The sequence below is a fragment of the Rousettus aegyptiacus genome, unplaced genomic scaffold, assembly GCF_014176215.1.
Source record: "Rousettus aegyptiacus isolate mRouAeg1 unplaced genomic scaffold, mRouAeg1.p scaffold_m13_p_7, whole genome shotgun sequence".
Classification (NCBI taxonomy): Eukaryota; Metazoa; Chordata; class Mammalia; order Chiroptera; family Pteropodidae; genus Rousettus; species Rousettus aegyptiacus.
Window position 1 is genome coordinate 94,392,745 of NW_023416310.1, and position 18,718 is coordinate 94,411,462.

The 18,718-nt window shown below is 38.4% G+C and overlaps 1 long non-coding RNA gene across 1 annotated transcript in view; it reads left to right on the forward strand.

Annotated features, from left to right (window-relative positions):
* Positions 1-18,345, forward strand: part of LOC107500863 — a 165,710-nt gene extending 147,365 nt beyond the window's left edge. Inside the window, exons 4-5 of the long non-coding RNA XR_001594605.2 lie at positions 15,975-16,108; positions 18,245-18,345. This is a non-coding gene — a long non-coding RNA (uncharacterized LOC107500863). The remainder of the gene's footprint in view (positions 1-15,974; positions 16,109-18,244) is intronic.
* Positions 18,346-18,718: the final 373 nt, after the last annotated feature.

Genomic DNA, 18,718 nt, shown 5'->3' on the forward strand with positions numbered 1-18,718 from the left:
AAAGAGAAGCTGAACTGAAAAAATTACTTCAGGACAAACTCTACAAGACACTATTTTCACAGCTTAAGAGTGTCTGTCATGTGGTCAGGCTTCTGATGGGTTGTCTAGACACCTGGCCATTCAGGCTGCCATTTTTACCTGATTCATGGTAAAGTTTGAAGGGCTTTCCTTATACCCCAAAGCAAAATACATACACACACAGAAAGAAGAGGGAAACCTTTAAAAAGATTTGTATAAACTGTGATTTTTACTGGACATGGTGCTTCCCACGGTTCTCCAGGCTCCGTCTAAATGGTTTAATGTTTTCACTTGGTCACCAAATTTCCTGTATAAAGAGAGCTTAAACATCTCATTTGAGAAAGATTCTGCAGCTGTACAAATACAGTCTGCCTGAACATTAATCCGTCTGTCAGGTGAGATTTCCTTCTTCAAATAGCAAGAATTCCAAGTGGGGTGGATTATTGTCTATGCTATAAAAGTTCTCAGCTATGAAAAGCTGAGTTGTAGTAATATCTATTCAGGATTCTCTGGGGATTTGGATTCTGGTTTTCATGGGAAACAATGGACAATCCTCTCCAAGCCACTTGGCCCAAGAATTTCAGCATCGTATTTAATTCTGACCCACTCTATGAAGGGTCCCTTAATGATTCTTGCTATCTCAAAATAGTAGATGCTTATTGTATGTCAGCTAAAATACTGAAAGCTAAGGAACCAAAGGTGAGTAAGCATACCTAAATTCAAGGAACTTGCAAAGTGAAAAATAGATATTTCAACACAATATGATACATACTTTGCGATACAAATAAAGTGATATCCCAAAATGGGATCAACTTTGGATAGGCAGGTGTGTTTCAGGAAGGTTTCTCAGAAGGTACTTGAGCCTGGGGATTAAGGACCAAGTAGGAGTAGAGAGGGGTGGAAACTTTAAGCAGAGAAACCACCTTGTCTAAAGATACTGAGGTATGAAAGAAATATGAAAAGAGAACCCTGAGTAGCTTCGGAGGGCCTAATAGCGGGAGCATGTGGCAAGCTTGACAATAGTTAATCATGCAGAGCCTCTGGATCTTTCTAAAGTATGGAGTTATCGAAGGCTTCCATCAGAGGAGTGATCAGAACAGGTCTGTCTTTCTGAAAATTTACTTCTGGCTCTAACATGGAGGATGGCAAATCACTTTCTACTTATTTTCTATGTCAAATATCAGTAATGTATTTAACCCACCCATCTATTCATGATTCATCTATTCCAGAAATGGAAAATATATATATTCCAATCCCCCACTTCCTTCATCCATAGAAATGTAGCTAATCAGTTTTAGCATCTTTCTAACTAAATCCAGATGCAGACTGAAACTCTCATTTCAACCCTAATATTCAAGCATTCACTATCAACGAATTGAAGTAGGCATGGAGTTGAATCACGTTCTCCATCCTTGGCCAATTGCTTGCATGGCCTCATTGCTCTGTATGCCATTTTGATCTCTGCTTTCTCACACACTTGCCCTGTCCTTGGAATAAGACAACTCACTCCCAGTCCTGCACAATCCCCGTCCTTCTCTCTTTTCCTTTCTGTCCTCTGCTTCACTACCTGTGGTTTCTTCATCTTCCCTGACATGAGGGATCCAAGTTCGTTGTGTTTCTCAAGTCCAGGAGACACATATTTAAGGTCTCCAGTGGTTCTGCAGAGCTCGCACGGGCTTGGCTTAAAGTGAGAGGGAAGCACCCACCCACCCCTGTCATGGGCTGCATTTTCTGGAAGCTGACTCTGAGACAGAACTTAGTGTGTAAGATAATCTTAAGGAGTGCCTATAGGATCAACACTTACAGAAGAAAAGATATGGAAGCAGTTGTGCAGCTGGGGGAATAGAGCAGCTATGGGGTCTAGTGACAGCCTCGACCATGCCCACAGGGAGTGCTAGAGCTCCAGGAGCCTTGGGAGTTTTCTCCAGATGGCTCGTCCTTCATATACCCACATCAGCCAGTCATTGGATGTCAGTCTCAGGAAGGGGTATGACCTTGGATGAGTCAGTTCTCTACAACTGAGACAAACTCACAGAAATTCTCTCTTCTTCCTTTAGCTTCTTCAACCTGAACTGCTTTCAGAGCCAGTGGGGTGAGATTACTATGGCAGATAGAGCTGGTTTTAGAATTCCTAGCCTGCCCTAAAGAAGAGCTTTAATTATAACTTTTGTTAATTTATAATTTTTGTTTCCAGGTTGTGGGATTTCAGCTAAAATGTGATGCACGGGGTTCCATTTTGCCATCCTGCTATATACTGTAACTTATTAACTAAATAGATTGCAATAACTGGGTGGTAAAAACCATGAGTTATATTTCTATAACACTCTATAGAATAGCAGTTATGAAATGACTCAGATTTCAAATGATCTTTTCTATGATATGATATGCCCTAGTTTTGAGTTTTGAAAATGTGGTCACTATATACAAAGGGCTTAACATAAGGCCAAGTATATAAGTGGTACCCCCAGACCTTCAGTGCACACTCCATGGCTTTTACCTTAGAAGATGAGGTAATTATTGAGCTAATCAGTGAGTTTGAGTTATGGCTGTTCCCAGTGTCCATAACTTCCAAAACACTTCTGGGAAGAGCCTTATCATGGGTAATTTCAGTTCTCCTTCTGTGCCAATTATAATTTATCCCAATCTTTAGAGGAGCTTGTTACCCTTTTATGTTCTCAGGATAAATAAAACAAATCAAGTTGTTCTCCTTCACTCTTTCTGTTGGCTGCCCCAGATAAATTCCTACACAGCATACTGTGGCTGCTACTGGGGTCATAAAAAGCATCTTTCAAGAGTAGGTTTACCTTGCAATTCCACTATTACCAAGCCAAAAGAGAAAAAAGAATAAAAAAGGAAGAGTAAATAAACATACCAGGAAATGATCTTTATCAAGATTTAGATTCTAAGTCAGGAAGTTTTTGTTTTAGGCTCTAAAATAATCTTAGATATGTTACTTCACTTTCTCTTCCTTGGTTCATTTATCAATAAAAACAAAGAGATTGGAACAATTTTTTCTTAGTCCAAATTCTTATAGGAAGTTTTCTGAGATATGGTTGTCCTGCATAGGATAGAAACTGAGGTTGACAGGCAGGCAGAGGAATAAGGGCAAAGGAGGAAGAGGAAGAGAAGGAGGTGGAAGGAGGAGGAATGAGGAGAAAGGAGGAAGAAGAAATGACAAGAAAGGTAAGAGAGAAACCAGAAAGTAGAAGGTCATAAAAAGCAAGAAAAGAGAAGGTCTAAAGAAGGAAAGAGTAACAGTGTTACATAGTGTTTAGAGGTCAAATAATATAAGGATTGAAAAGAAATGGATATTTGATTGGTGACCAAGCAGTAGGCATAAGAGTGATTAGATGTGAGAGTAGAGAAAGGAATAGAAGGAAATACCCAAAGTATTATTATTACTGGTTTCCTTGAGGGGAGACGGATAGTACAGAAGAATGTAGCAGAGAATACTAACTTAAAAAAAAAAAAACTCATGTTATTTGACCCTATATTACTTTTATGATTTAAAAAATCAATAAAAGAATGAATGAGAAATGAAAAAGCAGAGACAACAATTATAAGCTATACTTCCAAGAAGGTTGTCTATTAAGTACAATGTTTTACACAAGATTTTGTGCCCAAAGAAAAAGAGCAAAAGTGAAAATTTAAAAAAAAAAATTCACATTTGACTCAAATTTTATTTTTCCACTATTGTAGCTCTTCTTCAAAAGTCTTTTCACAGACAGGAAAAAGAAAAGGGAAGCTGAAGAGAGAAAATGGAACCTAATATATAAAAACTTCTCACTAAATTGCCAGAACTCATTCTGGAGCACGAATCTGCAATACTTATAGATTTCTCCAGACTGTTTGGTCATTTCAAGTATGGTTTTTGAAACACCAATCTAGGTTGGTTTTGCATTATTGTGGCAGCCCTGAAATATAATCTTCATAAAGTACACTTCGGAAGGGCATGGGTAGAGGTAAGTCAGCAGCCTCTCTTCAACCAGCCTTTCTAACTGCCCTGTGTAGCTTCAGGATGCTTTGTAGCTTTTTAACTCTGGATAAGATGGAATCTCTCACCTAGGCCCAAATATTGGACATCATCCATAAACCCGATTAAGGAAAGAGGTCATAAAGATAAGCAGAAAACAAACTACTATCTTAAGATATGTTTTAAAAGGATCTTTTGCATATTTATATACAGATGGTATTTTGTCAATCTTCTATGACAACTTGAAAAAAACGTTTTGCCATATAAATGTCTTTGGATGAAAAAATAAAGAAAAACAAACAAAAAACTTTTTAGGTCAGAAGTGAAAGACAGTATTGTAAACTTGACAACTGCTGGTTCATTGAAAACAATGATACAAAAAAAAAAAAAAGTAGGGGCAAGAGGGAGGGAGGTAGCAGGAGAAAGTCCCCCTGGTCACTTAGAATTTTCTCATGTTCTTTTAGTGAAATGCTTGGAAATCTTTTCTCTAAAGCTTTATTTTGTGCAATACAAGGTAAAATGTTCTCTCTGGTCACAACAGTGCTTCACATCATCCAAGATATCTCTTTTTTATAGGAAATTTTCCTCTAATAACCATCCAGTGTGCATACTTTGGCAGAAATCTCTAGTGTTTAATGTGAGAAAGACGTTTTTGGGACATATGCAAACAATAATCAGTACAACAAATGAGAAATCAGTATAATGAGGAATAATAAAGAATATAGAAAAAGCATAGTGAATAGCTATAAATGAGGCCATCCCTCAGCTGGTTATCCTACTGCCCAATTCATAGAACACATTAAAGCTATCAAGGAGGAACTGGCTTAGCTTTCCTGACTGCTACCTCTCAGTCCACACTCACACTTGGATTCTGTGCTCAATGGGAAGAGGTGCCATCCTGCTAAAGGCTAACTCCATGGTCCATTTTGTTCTGCCTTCTTCAAGGACTTTGCCCCATCACTGATTCCTTTATTCTCCTGTATCTTTAGCCTCTTATTTTTCAATGCCATCATATTTGAGTTCTCTCCAACATATTTGAGTTCTCTCCAACTTTTTTTTTTTACCATAAAATGGTCCAACCATGTTATACCTCCAAACTTTTTTCCTATCCTTTCGTTACTAGACTCCTCCCAGGTTGTCTCATATCTCTCCAGTCCCCCTCTGCACACTCAGTTATCTCTGAATCCTGTCCCTAATGCCCACTCAAGGTACTATTGCTTAAGTCATCAATGACCTCCTAATTGCCAAATGTGATGGGCATTTTTTCAGTTCTTATTAATATCTCGATGACCATAGACCCCAATCCTAATTCCCTCTTGAAAGGCTGCCGTCCTTTGGGTTTGCACCATGAAGCTAACATCTCTTCTTCATCAAACTCATCCTAGCTTCTTCATTTCTTTGTGTAACCTCTCTCTGGGTAATCTTATCATCCATTTCAGTGGCTGCAGACCTAGATATTCCTGATTACTGGACATATCCCCTGAAATGTCTCATAGACTGTTCTGATCCAATATGATTGAACTAAATTCCATCTTAACATGCTTCTTTCCCAGAATTGCTTCCATATTTCATTAAATGTTACTATTGTTCCCTAAGCTGCTTTATTCAGGACCCTTGGAATCATCCCTGAAACATTCTCCCTTAACTTCTTCTATCCCATTTTTTTCCCTCCTTAATAGATGTCCATTTGACCCAGTTGCCTCCACCTGCTAAGTAGTTTTCTAGTCCAGTCACTTTTCTCCACCCCTACTACCACCATTATGTTTCTCCTTGATTACTGCAACAGTCTCTCTGCTTTTAGTCTTGTTCCTCACTAATTCGTCACACTGCAACCCATAGTATAACCTTAAAAGCCCTGTGCTCTGTCCAAATATCCATCCTTAACTCAGACCACCATTCTATTCAATAATTATATGATTTTGAGTTCTCCCTATCCTGGGATTCTCTTAACTCTCTAAGCTTTCCTCTCTACCTTTTTGCCTCTTCTTGTTCTTAGGGCCACTTTGTTCAGAACACCTCCCTGGCCCATGAAGAAAGTCATACTGGGGTAGAGAGGGATATCCCCTCTACTCACCTCCATTATTCTCTCTGCCATTACTCTCACCCAATTATTGTTATTATTTAATTCTCTCATCTTCTTTGCTAGGGTATAAGCTCAGAAAGAGCAGAAATAATATTTAACTTGTCTTGCAAGGTATTTCCTGGGACCAGAGCAGTGTTGTATTCATTGAAATTGCTCAATTCATTTAACATTAGGTAAATGAATGAATAAATGAATGTCCTAAAATCCATTTGCTCATGGAACAATGGCTTTTGGTCCAAGTCTTTCTCTTCCTAAATAAAATAATGGAAATATATTCTTATTTTTAAGAAAAACTTAAGTCTAGGATTACCTTAAACTCAAACAAATATGTTATAAACCTTTTATGCCTGCTACCAACCGTGCGTGCAGTACTAAACTCTACAGAAGTCCTTGAGGTCTGAAACAAGTTTCAGCATCCCAGCTTGCACTCGTTTCCTCACTCTTTCTCTCTGTCTAGAATATGATCTCTCCCTGCTCAAACCCACCACTGCCTCCAACCCCCACATGTAGTGTTTGGTTCGTACTCTGCTCCACACAAAGACACCCAGCCAGTGGGGCCAGTGAGGGTGGAAATACAGCCTCAAGCCCTAGCTCTGGTGCAAGGCTGCAGAGAACCCAGAGGAAGGATGCCTTTATATAATGTGCCCTGATGGAATATCTTCTTACAATTCACAAAGGCTCCCCAGAATGCTAGCAGATGGCCATGTGCCACCCTGCCTCTAATTTCTTGATTTTATGGAAATAGCCAAAAACAGTTATTTCCAAAGTAGTTTTTCTACCCCAGTTTCTAACACAGAGGGCCAAAAGATTGACATCACTGTTTCAAGACATTTAAATTAGTCCCACTTAGGTGTTTTGGATGTGGCTTAATAATTGTTATTGTCTTAACATTTTTCCAGTGGCAATTTTAGTAAAGAAACCATTTCTGCTTTAGCAAAGGCAGCCAACAACTTATCTACTGGTTTGTGGAGTCATCCACAAATGTGGTATAATTTTAAGGCTGGGGACAAGGTGAGCAGCAGTAGCCTCAGCCCTAGGAATTTGGCTCAATGACTCAGAAAGTTGAGAATGTTCCCGGCCTGCTCTAAGGAGGCATCTAACCATAACTGTGTTTTTCAGTTCATTAAATGCAACCCAAATCATGATGTTATTTTTCTTGATTATATAGACTGTTGTTGTTGGCCTTTATTTAAATGTATTTTCTAAATTGTGCTTCTTGAGATGGGAATATGCATTGCATGGGGGAAAACGATGATGCACACTGGATTTGAGAAATGCTGGATTAAGCACATCAAACAGGTTTCTTTACAGCAAGATTTTTTGAAGATGATTAAGCAAAAATAAATTATGAATCTTCAGGGGTGGGGGCTATAATGTTCCATGTCCCCAAACATTTTTGGTCAAGAAACCCCTTCAAAGTGCAGCTCTTCCAGGGCTGGTGTTCTACAGAACCCACTCTGGTCACAGCGTTGCCTTCCACAGTTGCTTCTGCAACATTCGCTGCCACCACCACCTGGTTCCCCAGGCTCCTGGAGAACCAGCACACCGGTCATGCGGTCTCTTTTCAATCACCATAGTATGGAATTAACCAAATGACACTTTGAAAGTTCAATTTCATTAAAAACTAGTAATTAATTCTCTATGTGATGGACAGAGACAACTTATTTTCAGGTATTGAGGCACAGTAAAATTTAAAATCCAGATAGATCTAGGAAGATTATTTAAAAAGCAATGGATTTGGAGACCTTGCTTAGGTAGGACATATTTTTGTTTGTTTTCTTGTTTGTTTTCAATTTCAGGGTTTGATTTTGCCCCCAAATTCTCTGCTTTGACTAAAATTACCTTTCCTTCTCCCTTTCCTAATTTTAGGAAAATAAATTTTGGAATCATCTCCAGACTTTTTGTTCTTGGTTTTTAAATTTTGATGTCTTTTAGAATCTTTGGTAGGTGTTGAATTGGAGAAAAAGTTGGAGAAGGTAATTGGGGATGATGGCTTAGACATTTTGATGCCCAGTCTGATCCTAGGCCAATTACATCAGAATCCCAGGGGTTTGGAATTTAATTCCTACACCCTTAGATCTCTATGATGTGTCAACTTGTCTAGGACATGGTACCCAGTTTTTGGTCAAACACTAGTCTGGATGTTGTTGTGAAGGTATTTTTTACCTGTGATTAACATTTAGACCAGTAGACTTTGAGTAAAACAGATTATCCTCCATAATGTGGTTGGGCCTTATCCAATTAGTTGTAGACCTTAGAGAAAAGACTGAAGTCCCTCAAGGAAGAGGGAATTCTGCCCCCAGGTTGCCTTTGGATTCAAGCTACAACATCAACTTTTCCCTGACTCTCCAGCCTAGTGGCCTGCCCTGCAAACTTCAAACTTATCAGCCCCCACAATCATGCCTGCCAATTTCTTAAAATAAATATCTCCTATTCTGTGTGTGTGTATGTGAATATATACACACACATACACACATATCCACACACACACACACATATATGTGTGTGTGTGTGCATGTATATACGTGTGTGTGTGTGTGTGTGTGTGTGTGTGTGTGTGTATACATATTATTGGTCCTGTTTTTCTGGAGAACCAGGAGTCTCATTATCAAGCATCTTGCCTACTTTTGCCAGTTCTCTGACCTCTCCAACATTCTGCTGCATCCATCTTTTTCCTTATAACTTATGAGTAGAATAACTGTTTTTACAAAGTAACATACTCAATTCAAGCAATAGAATCCTTTAATTTTTTTATAACTGCAGATGAATCTACAATTATATCAAAATAAAAGGCTACCCCCCCGAAAATGTTTTTTTTTTAAATATGTATTCGAACAAAGAGAATAATACATCTTTACTTGACCAAATTAGTTTCTTAATTGGTCTTGCTCTTGTAGTTAAATGTATCATGCTAATCCTGAACATTTTTAATGAGTAGATTTATATTAGAGACCAAGTGTTAAAATTGTTTAAACTTGGAAGGCCCAGTTTGCAATGAAATGAAACAGGTTCTGGTGGATGTTACTAAGCTGCCAATAAGGATTAATTGAAACTCAAATGTTCTTTATTATTTGTTAATTATGTAATTGTTATTCATCCAGCATTCTTGATTTTCCATGTTAAATAATCATGCTTGTATTTCACCCTAGCCTTTCTGTTTAGTTAACCAATTAATTAAGGATGAGGATATTCTGCATTTATTAGCATTTTAATGGGAAGATTGATTCCCTGTAGCCCAAACATCTACATATGTTCAGTTTTTGAGCTTAGCTTTATCTCCTTTTAAGTGATTATCATTCTTAATTGCAGATACTAGAAATTAAGAACTGTGCTCTTAAATACCCAGTCCAATTCAGCTCATTAAACCTTCACTTGAAGACAAAGTACAAGTGTTGATACAAGCACTAGAAAGGAATCACATGGCCAGAGAGCAAAGCATAGTCATCACTAGCCAGGCATTCCTGTAGTCTTAGCCATTGCCATCCTTGAAGTCCCAAGGGCTAGTTATTCTATACAAGTATCCACTGGCCTGAGGGTCATGCATATATCATTCTATTTCTTTTTTCTTTTTCAAAAGCTTTAGAATCTGAAACCATCAAAATTTATGAAGTTGAATTGCATCAAATATTAAAAATTAGGACATTATCTCTGAGCCAAAGATATTCATGTTTGAAAGAACCTTTGGAATACAGGCTACATGACCTTGTATTATATTTAATTAACCACAGCAAATCAATTTCTGGTAAAAGAAGGCTAACTGGTTCCTAATTAGGAGAAAACCATTTTAATCAATAAGGTAGATAGATAGAAGAATGGTTAGTTGCTAGTTATATATGTCTTTAAAGCCTATCTTCCATTTGGGGAGCAAGCAGAAGCCACTACATAATTTGCAGGGCCCAGTGCAAGATGAGTGGTGGACACGCATATTGTATTTATCTTCTCTGATCTCAAGTACGCTACATTCTCATTGGTCTTCTCTTATAGAACACAAATTTAAAGATTAAATTGTTAAGAATCCCAAGACAGTAACAGCAGAGCATTAAACAAATATGGGTGCTTCTGAGTGCTGGTGATTATGCAACTACACAGGTCACATACCCATAATGCTAGCCGTGAGCAAAGGTTAAACTCTTCATCCCTTTATGTTGGAAGAAAGCTTTGATATTAACCTTTGTGTGTGTGTGCCAAGATGAGATTCTTTGGAAATAATCTTTTTTATTTAAATTCAAAGATGCCAAATATATCATCTAGATACACTGGTTCCACATTTTCAGATGTTATTATATTAACTATGATCTCCTATGACTTTGGCTTCCCACGCTGGATCATATCTTATAAAGAGGAAAATTTAAAACTAGGAATTTAGGGGCAGCGGCTGGAAGTAAAGCCAGCAGTTTTGGATTTAAGAATATAGGTTCTAGAACTAGACAAAGCTGCATTCAAACCAAGTATTTTTCATTTCTACTTGTGTGCCCTTTAGCATGTTTCTTAATCTTTGTTTTATTTCTAAACACGAGGTATTGTGGGGATCATGATAGGCCCCACTGGATAATGAACAAATCAGATCCAGCCTAAAGTACAAACATAAGCTAGAGAACTCTGTGGATGTCACTGAGTTCTTGAATATCTAGAGAGATTGACTCCAACCCTCATTCCATCTTAACCCGGTTCAGAGTCTTTCTCACTATTTCTTTGAACCCTCAAAGAGCTCAAGTTTTCATGGTCTGCTTTGCCTCTGAGATCTTACTTGTGCTCAGTTTCTTCTGTTTAAGTGTCGCCTCATTTTCCCACAGTGCTGTTCCTGGCTAGAAAACTCAGACATAGAATTAGACTCCACGTCTGCATTTACACATACAAATACAAAAAAAGTTTATCAAGACCTTTGCATGTATAGCCAAAGGTAGGAAGGCAGAGCGCATTTGCATTGCAGAACTGTGAGCAATTTCTGTTAAAATAGTCTTTATTTTCACCAACTTGGATTGGAAACTACCTCCATCTCAAGAGAAAACAAATCCTGAAACAGTCTCTCCTGTTTTTTTCACAAGTTCTTTCCAATCTAAACTCAACCTTTTAGCCATAACTAAGTGGCCCTTTATAAGGTATTTCCCTAAACAAAGATTCATTTTCACTAAGATTAGTATGGTAACATTGTATAGATGAGGAGACTAAATTTAAATGTTTTTCCAAGATCGTACAGCTAGGAATTGGTGAAGTTAGGACTCAAACCCACATTTTCTGAATGGGAGTCCAAGTACTTATTACTACATTATGGCTGTTTTCAGATTTGAAGATATTCCATATATACCAATCTCTGTGTTAAAGAGCTTCACTTAATACTTAATCTTTACAACAGCCTTGCTAGATATTGTTATTATTGCCATTTGACAATGAGTTGTCTGAGGCACAACAAAATTAAGTAATTTGTACAGCTTATGTTGGTAGATTTAGACTTCAAGTCTAAGTTTCTTGAATTTTGGCTTTTAACAATTGCTAAGCCAGTAGAGTGCTCAGGACTATTCACTTCGTATTTGGATAGACTATAGGTGTGTGTTCACTCACATTTTCATCCTTTGTAGCATCTCCTCTCTTCCTTGTCCTTCCTGCTTACGTCATGTCAGTGCTGCATTTTTATAATTAGGATATTTACCAAAGAGTCAAAATAATTACTAAGGAATGGAAAGAAAAGGGAGAAATGAAATCAAATACATAAGAAACTTAATGTATGATTTAGGGGAAAATAAATGAAGAATATGGGATTTTAAAGACATTTGAGAATGTTTATTTTAATAAGTTTATTTTAAAATCGTCTATATATTTAAATAGGTCTGCAGTACAGATGAGAAGGAAAAGATGTAAAACCAGTGAAGAAAGAAAACTGTTTTGATTTTTTTTTTTTTTTGATGTCTAGAGATATACAACAAGAAGTGAGAGGCCCAAACACCAAATCCTGTGTCTCATGAGCTCTTCCAGCTCACACAAAATAGCCACTGTATCTCAGGGAACGTAGCTTGCCCCGTGATTTAATGAGATATGTACATGTACTAAGATACCCTTTGGATTTAGCGTATCTTCTCAAAAGAGCTTAGACTCATCTTTTTAAAAGCATGGATTAACAAATAGAACACTGTTTTAGCTTGAAACTTTGTCTTAACTTGATTTCCTTGCCATTTATTCATCCATTTGACTGTGCCAGCTGCCATTCTAGGCTCTGGGGATACAAGTCAAGCGAGGTGTTTACTCTTGTGGAGTGTATTTTCTACTGCAGACTGACAATAATACTCAAATCCCCAGCCACACAAGAAAATAGTGTTATAAAAAGATAGAACAAGGTTAGGAGTAGACAGTGCCTGGGGGTTACTTTAAATTGTGGTCAAGATTGGCCCTTGTGAGGAAATGACTTTTAAGCAGAGACCTAAGGGATAAGAAGAGGTTGGGGACCTGGGGAAGAACACTACAGACAGAAAACAGCATGTACTAAGGGCTGCACGATTAGATTTTTTTTCCTACATATAATTTCTCCCGTGAAACCTCTTATTATGTCATCAGACCTGGGAGGACCTCTGAATTCTTGGTAGACACAGCTGAGGTAGAGAGTAGATGGCTTTACAACTATTCATATCTTCCCATCACTCTCATTAGGTCTTCAAAGGGACCAATGGGCCAAAGATTTAATTATGATAACAATAAAGAAAATGTGATACTGAATGTTAAAAAGCTATCACAGAACTGACTGACTTTTTATTCTTTTCCTGTTTGCATTAGTTTCCAAAGGTATTTATGATTAGAGAATTTTGAGTATATCTGCAACGAATAGAGGCTTCATTTTCCAAATGTGTGTGTGAAACCAGAATGCCTGGTGAATTGCCTGTCCTCATTGTATAAATAAGAACTAGGGATCTTGGAAGCAAACAATGAGAAACTGGATGGGTTGGTACTGGAGAAATTGATTAGGGTCAGTTATAATGTGTCTAATGACTTCTTAAAAAGAACTAGCAAGATGTTATAATCCCATGCTATTTACTAGATAAAGTCAGTGGAAATATACAAAGAAAATTCAGGAACCTGATTAGAGAAGAAAAAATTAGATAAATAGATAGGTAGACAGACAGATAAATTTCATTTAATACAGTAACTGGCTCACTATTTCCAATGCCCCTCTAGTCTAGTTCTATTCAGTCGCACTCAGAAAATCCAGATGTTTTGGACCTCAGTCACTAATAGGAGAGCCACCAGACACAGCAGTTGATCACCTGTAGGAAAATATGAGTAGCTGGATACTGGCTGCCACAAAAAAATTCACCTAAAGCTATGCGTAACCAGCCCTAGAACACATAGAGTGATGGAATGTTTGAGTTTAAAACATCCTTTGAGAATATCTTTGTACAGCTCCCTGTTACAGATCACAGACCTAGCCAGTGTGTCTCCAGTGTCTACTTGGGTGGGGTTGAGAACTCATCAGAAGGAAAGTGCCCGTATGTGTTGATCAGCACGGTTTTATGGGATGTTTCAAAATCTTCAAGTTCTTCATTTCTAATTAATAACTGCTGTACTGACAAATTGAGATATTACTAAGAGTTGGTCACTCTAAAAAAAGGTTTGTTTATAATATTATGATATAATCAGTTAAGTTCTCCTTTTTCTTTAACTTAAACTATGAAAATAGGTTTACTTACAGTGATGTCTACAGTGATGTCACTTTGCTGGATATTCTCTGCTTCTCCCTCCAAGTCCCCTTTCTATCCTTTCCCCCATGCTACTCTGTGCCCCAGAAAATTGATCACTAAGCAATCAGTGTTCCCCACCCTCAAACTTCAGGTCAGATTTGGCTAATACAATGGGCATTAGCTGTAGATAAGGGTCTTGGAAGACAGAAATGTTGAGGTGTTATGTCCCGGTTACTTCCTTGCCCCAGGGTCACTCCTGTGGGAAAGACTATCTCTTGCAATTACAGCTACACCTCTTTGGGCTCCTATAACTGCCTCCTTCCCTACCAGCTCCTGGCTGGGATTGGGTAAGAGCTATCGGCTCCTGCTAGCCTGGGGTACTTGTTACCTTTCTTGGTTTCTCTTAAACTCTCTTATACCTTTGTAAATAGTCCCTTTGTTAAACACTCTTCAATTACCCCATTTCCTATTAGAATACTAACAGACTATTTTGTCTCCTGCTATCAACCCATGTTTTCCTGGCCCCTAGTAGACCTACAGTTCAGTCAGGACCGAAACCCCTCTGGGTATTTCACTCCAGAAGGAATTTAGCCCATTGATTTACAGAATCTTTGGAAGGACTTGGGAAGGAAGGTCAGAGAAAACTTTGTTGTCTTTCCTAAGATCAGGAAACTACAGAAATTTCACAAAAACAGCAGCCAAAGCTCCCAGCAGTATCAGAGTGGATGAATCGCTTTGGAATGCCCAAACCTCAAGCCAGCCAACATCCTGTGCACATGCCTGTTGATGCCGGAGGAGACAATGGCTTCTCTTTCTCATTCACCTCCCGAACCTCACGTGGTACTTCTTGTTAGCAAGATGGCCTCTAGATTCCTCCTTTTTGGGCATTTGGGAAGATGTATCATTCCCCAGCTTTTTCCATGGGATGTAGGAAGTACAGACATGGAAGAGAATGATGCTGAGCTAGTAATAAAGAATCTAGACAATGGGCACTCAGTAAATGTTGAACTCACCTTAAAAAACTTCCTTAACATCCTAGTACCTCAGTTTCCTCTTCTTTGTAATGAGGGATAATAATAATGTCTAGTACTCACCTCAGAGTGTGAGAGTACAGATCAAATGATTAATACATGTAAAATACTTCTAAATGAGTGAGGAAGAGCAGGAGTTCTTCACTTTTTTTTGTGCTAAGCATCCCTTTAGTGAAAACTATAGATCTCTCGTCTTAGAATAAAGTGTTTTAAAATTAAAAATAATAAGAATTCAGAGGAAAGCAATTATATTTAAATATAATAGTCAAAGTATTTTAAACCGAGATATAGTATCACACATATTAAATAACAAACTATAATGTTAGGTCAGTGGCTATCATAATTTCGAAGAAGTATTCAGCATAAATGATATTCCATGCTATCTAAGCATCCGAAATGTGGTATGAAAGTATTTGAACTCTGTTGGTGACAAAATCATAGGTATTGTTGTCTATGTCTACAATTGAACAGAATGCTGTGTTTCAGTAAGGCAAGAATGAAAATAAAATGTTTTTTTTTCTCCCATTCACATTCTCAAAACCCCAGAATTACCATAATCAGTGCTCCAGGTAGAAATGGTGGGAGCATGGAACTAACCCTCATGGAGCTCACCTCTCCTTCAGGTGCTCAAGCCTGTTATCCTCCCAAGGAAACAGAATGGAAATCAGCCTTCCCTCTTTTCCTGCTTCCACTAGTTTTCTAACTCCATGAAGCAAACTTCCCATATAAGAGAGAATCACTTGTAAATCCAAAATGACCCAGCTACCTGCTGACAAACCCTCTTGAGCTGCATCAACATCATAGGAAAACACTGGGAGACAAATGAGAACACGATATAATGTTAAACACTGAGGCTGAGAGTGCAACATCTAGAACATGACACTAGAGGTGTGTAAATAAAGAGATAGTGGGATTGCATAAGGAGGAGCCCGGGCTTGAGTGTCAGACACATTTGGGTTGCAATTCTCGCTCTGTCACTTCTAACACTGCCTTGAGGCAAATGACTTCATGTCTCCAAGCCTCGGTCTCCACCTGCAAAATTGAGATATTAATAGTACCAACCACATAGGGTTACTGTGGGGATTAAATCGGGTAAGCTTTATAAAAAGATTTAGCACAGTGTTTGACGCAGAATAAGTGTTCAGTTAATGTTGGCTTTTAGAAGTAGCAAGACTATGTAAATTCTTTTCTGTGTTGTTTTTCAGGTTGTGTGGGAAAAGCGGCAGCTGTAGCCTATCACCTGCATAAACATGCCGCTCCATTACAATCCTGACTCCACTGAAGGGAATCAAATGCAGGCTCATGCTACCTCAAATGCTGTGATATGAAAGGAGAGCCGGTGGGTGTCCATCCATAAAAGCAGAGTGTCTAACAGAAGTAATGGCCCATTGCAATACTTCAGTCGCTGGGCTGAGTGACTGCATTTTTGCTCTGTGTTAGACCTGTAAAATCCTGTCATAGCTGTCTGCTTTGCAAATAGAATTCGGTCCACTGCCAGACTCCAAAATAAGATGCTTGGTAACTTTGCCCCAGCTGTTCACTTCAGTTAGCACATGTCAATACAAGCGAGGTCTATTATGGTTCAGTGATTTTCCATGTCTTGTCAGTCAGCACAGCCTTCTTCTGCTTCCCTCTCTCTTGTGGCTCCAAGACTTTTTAAAGAATTGCTTAACCCTTTGCTGTGTTTCTGTTTCCCTGGTGCTTTCTTTCTCATTTTCCTTTTGAATATTTTATGAAAAACTGGCAAGAAGTCTCAACTCTGGCCAGGAAATGAAAGGCATACAAACTTAGGAACAGAAAAATACACAAGACTCCTTCCCAAAAAGAGTCTTGAGCCTAAAAATTAATCTCTGAGAAACTATTGTTTACTTTCCCAGCATTAATTAAGCTAATAAATCTACCGGCTTCCCAGCTAACAATCTGTAGTTCAAGACATATTCCAAAACAAATTCCCAGATGAGGCAAGATATTTACAAAGTAAGGCTCAGGATCCACTGCCTAGGTGGTTATCAAGTGCCATTTGAGAGCCTTTGTCTTATGTGGAATTTAGAGCTTACTTTAAAAGGACATGGGTGATTGCTAGGGGTGATAAGTGACCACATAGCAGCACTCCAAAGTTGCCAGAGGGTAAGGCTTAGAAAATTCAGGGTACACAGGAAGCCAATATAGTCTGAAGGCTCTCAGATTTCCACAAAGAATCATACATTTATATAGCATAATTATGAAGGTTTCGATTCGGTATTTTTTTATTTGTTCACTTTATGACTTATATAGGTTGAAATTATTTGAGCCGGTTTAGAGTCGAGAGAGCTGAAGCATGGAGAGGTTATGATCTGTCCAAAGCCACATGCTAACCATGATGGAGGCAAGTTGGTTTCTTTACTATTGCACCAAGGAGAAAGTAAAAGTCTTGGATTTAGTTAGCCTTGATATTTGTATAATTCAATTAAACCACTTTCCCAGAGCTCACGTCTGTAGCACTTTGCTTTTTTTTGTGACAGAAGGCAGTCCATCAGAATAGGAAAGCCTTGGAACTCATCATCACTGACACAGTCACTCCCCAAACAGCAGAGCAGATGTGAATTTGGATTTATTCTTGAACTGCCTCTACCTCAGTACTCCAGACAGCTATTTTCTTTCAGTTCACATTGGTCCGCATGAGATAAACCTATTTGCTATTTCTAACGAGTCAGGGCTCTTTCTACCACACACTGTTGATACGTCCAACAGTAAAAGGAACTATTTAAGTCCGGCATAAAATTTTTCTATCATCATTTTTAAAATGGCAGTGATACTTAAGAACATAGATAACTAAATAACCTATCTTTCCATTAGCCATGTAACAGTGGCCATCAAGCTTATGGAATCTTAACTATTGACTAGATGGCAGTCTTCTCTCTTTTGAGTTTGACCTCTCTGCCTATGACACCATGGTATAAGGCACTCCGGGGGCAGCAATAAATGACTACTTATTGAATATCTTCTGTGTGCCAGGTACCCTTCTCATAGAGCCTACATGTCAGAAGAGCCAGATAGACAATAACCAAATAAAAAATAAATATACAAGATAACTTCAGTGACTGAATTGCTGTAGAAACAAAATACTACCAGGTGTTTTTTAGTCTCCCCGGACCACCCTTAGTTATTAGCAAGAAAAGGCTTCACCTGGCACTCTGTAACTTCTATGCTTGAAGTGTGTTTAGTCACAACCAGAGCCACCTCAGAGTGAAGATGATGTTCAAGTTCATCTTCACAGACCAGCTTTAGCTATTGGTAAGAAATGGCTTTAACTGACAGACTCTTTAATCTCTGCTATATTTAAGTATATTTAATCAGAGTCATCAGCAAATAAATGGAAATTGTCCTAAAAGAAAAAAAAAAAACAAGATGACTATGATAGAGTGTGCTTTGAAGACCTCTCAGAGGAAATATTTGATCTGAGACCTTAAAAATGAGAAGGGATCATTATTTGCAGATCTCGGAGCAAAGCATTCCTGTATACACAGAAAAGGAACAGTATACACTGGCATCGAGCAAGCTTGGTGTGTACGAGGACGAGGAAGAAAGCCATGTCGGTGGGAGCCGAGAGAGTAAGGGAAGAACAGTAAAAGGTAAGACCAAAAGACTGGCACGACCAAATTATTCTAGTACCTTGCAGGCTGTGGAAAGGAGCGGGGGTTTATTTTCAATTCATTTTAAAGTCATCAGACAGACGGCTTTCAGTAGAAGAGAGACCTGAAGTGATGTACGTGTTTAAAAAGTCAGTAAGAATAAAGCACAACTGCTGCCCTCAAGGAGCTGATAAGCTACATCACTAACTATGACACAAGGCCGTAACTGAAGGATGAGCTGTGTGTGCTGAGGATAGATCCTGTACAGGCCCCCCGCAGCCTCAGGCATCCAGCTGGTGAATGGTGTTTCAATCTGTACCACATTTATAGTTTAATAC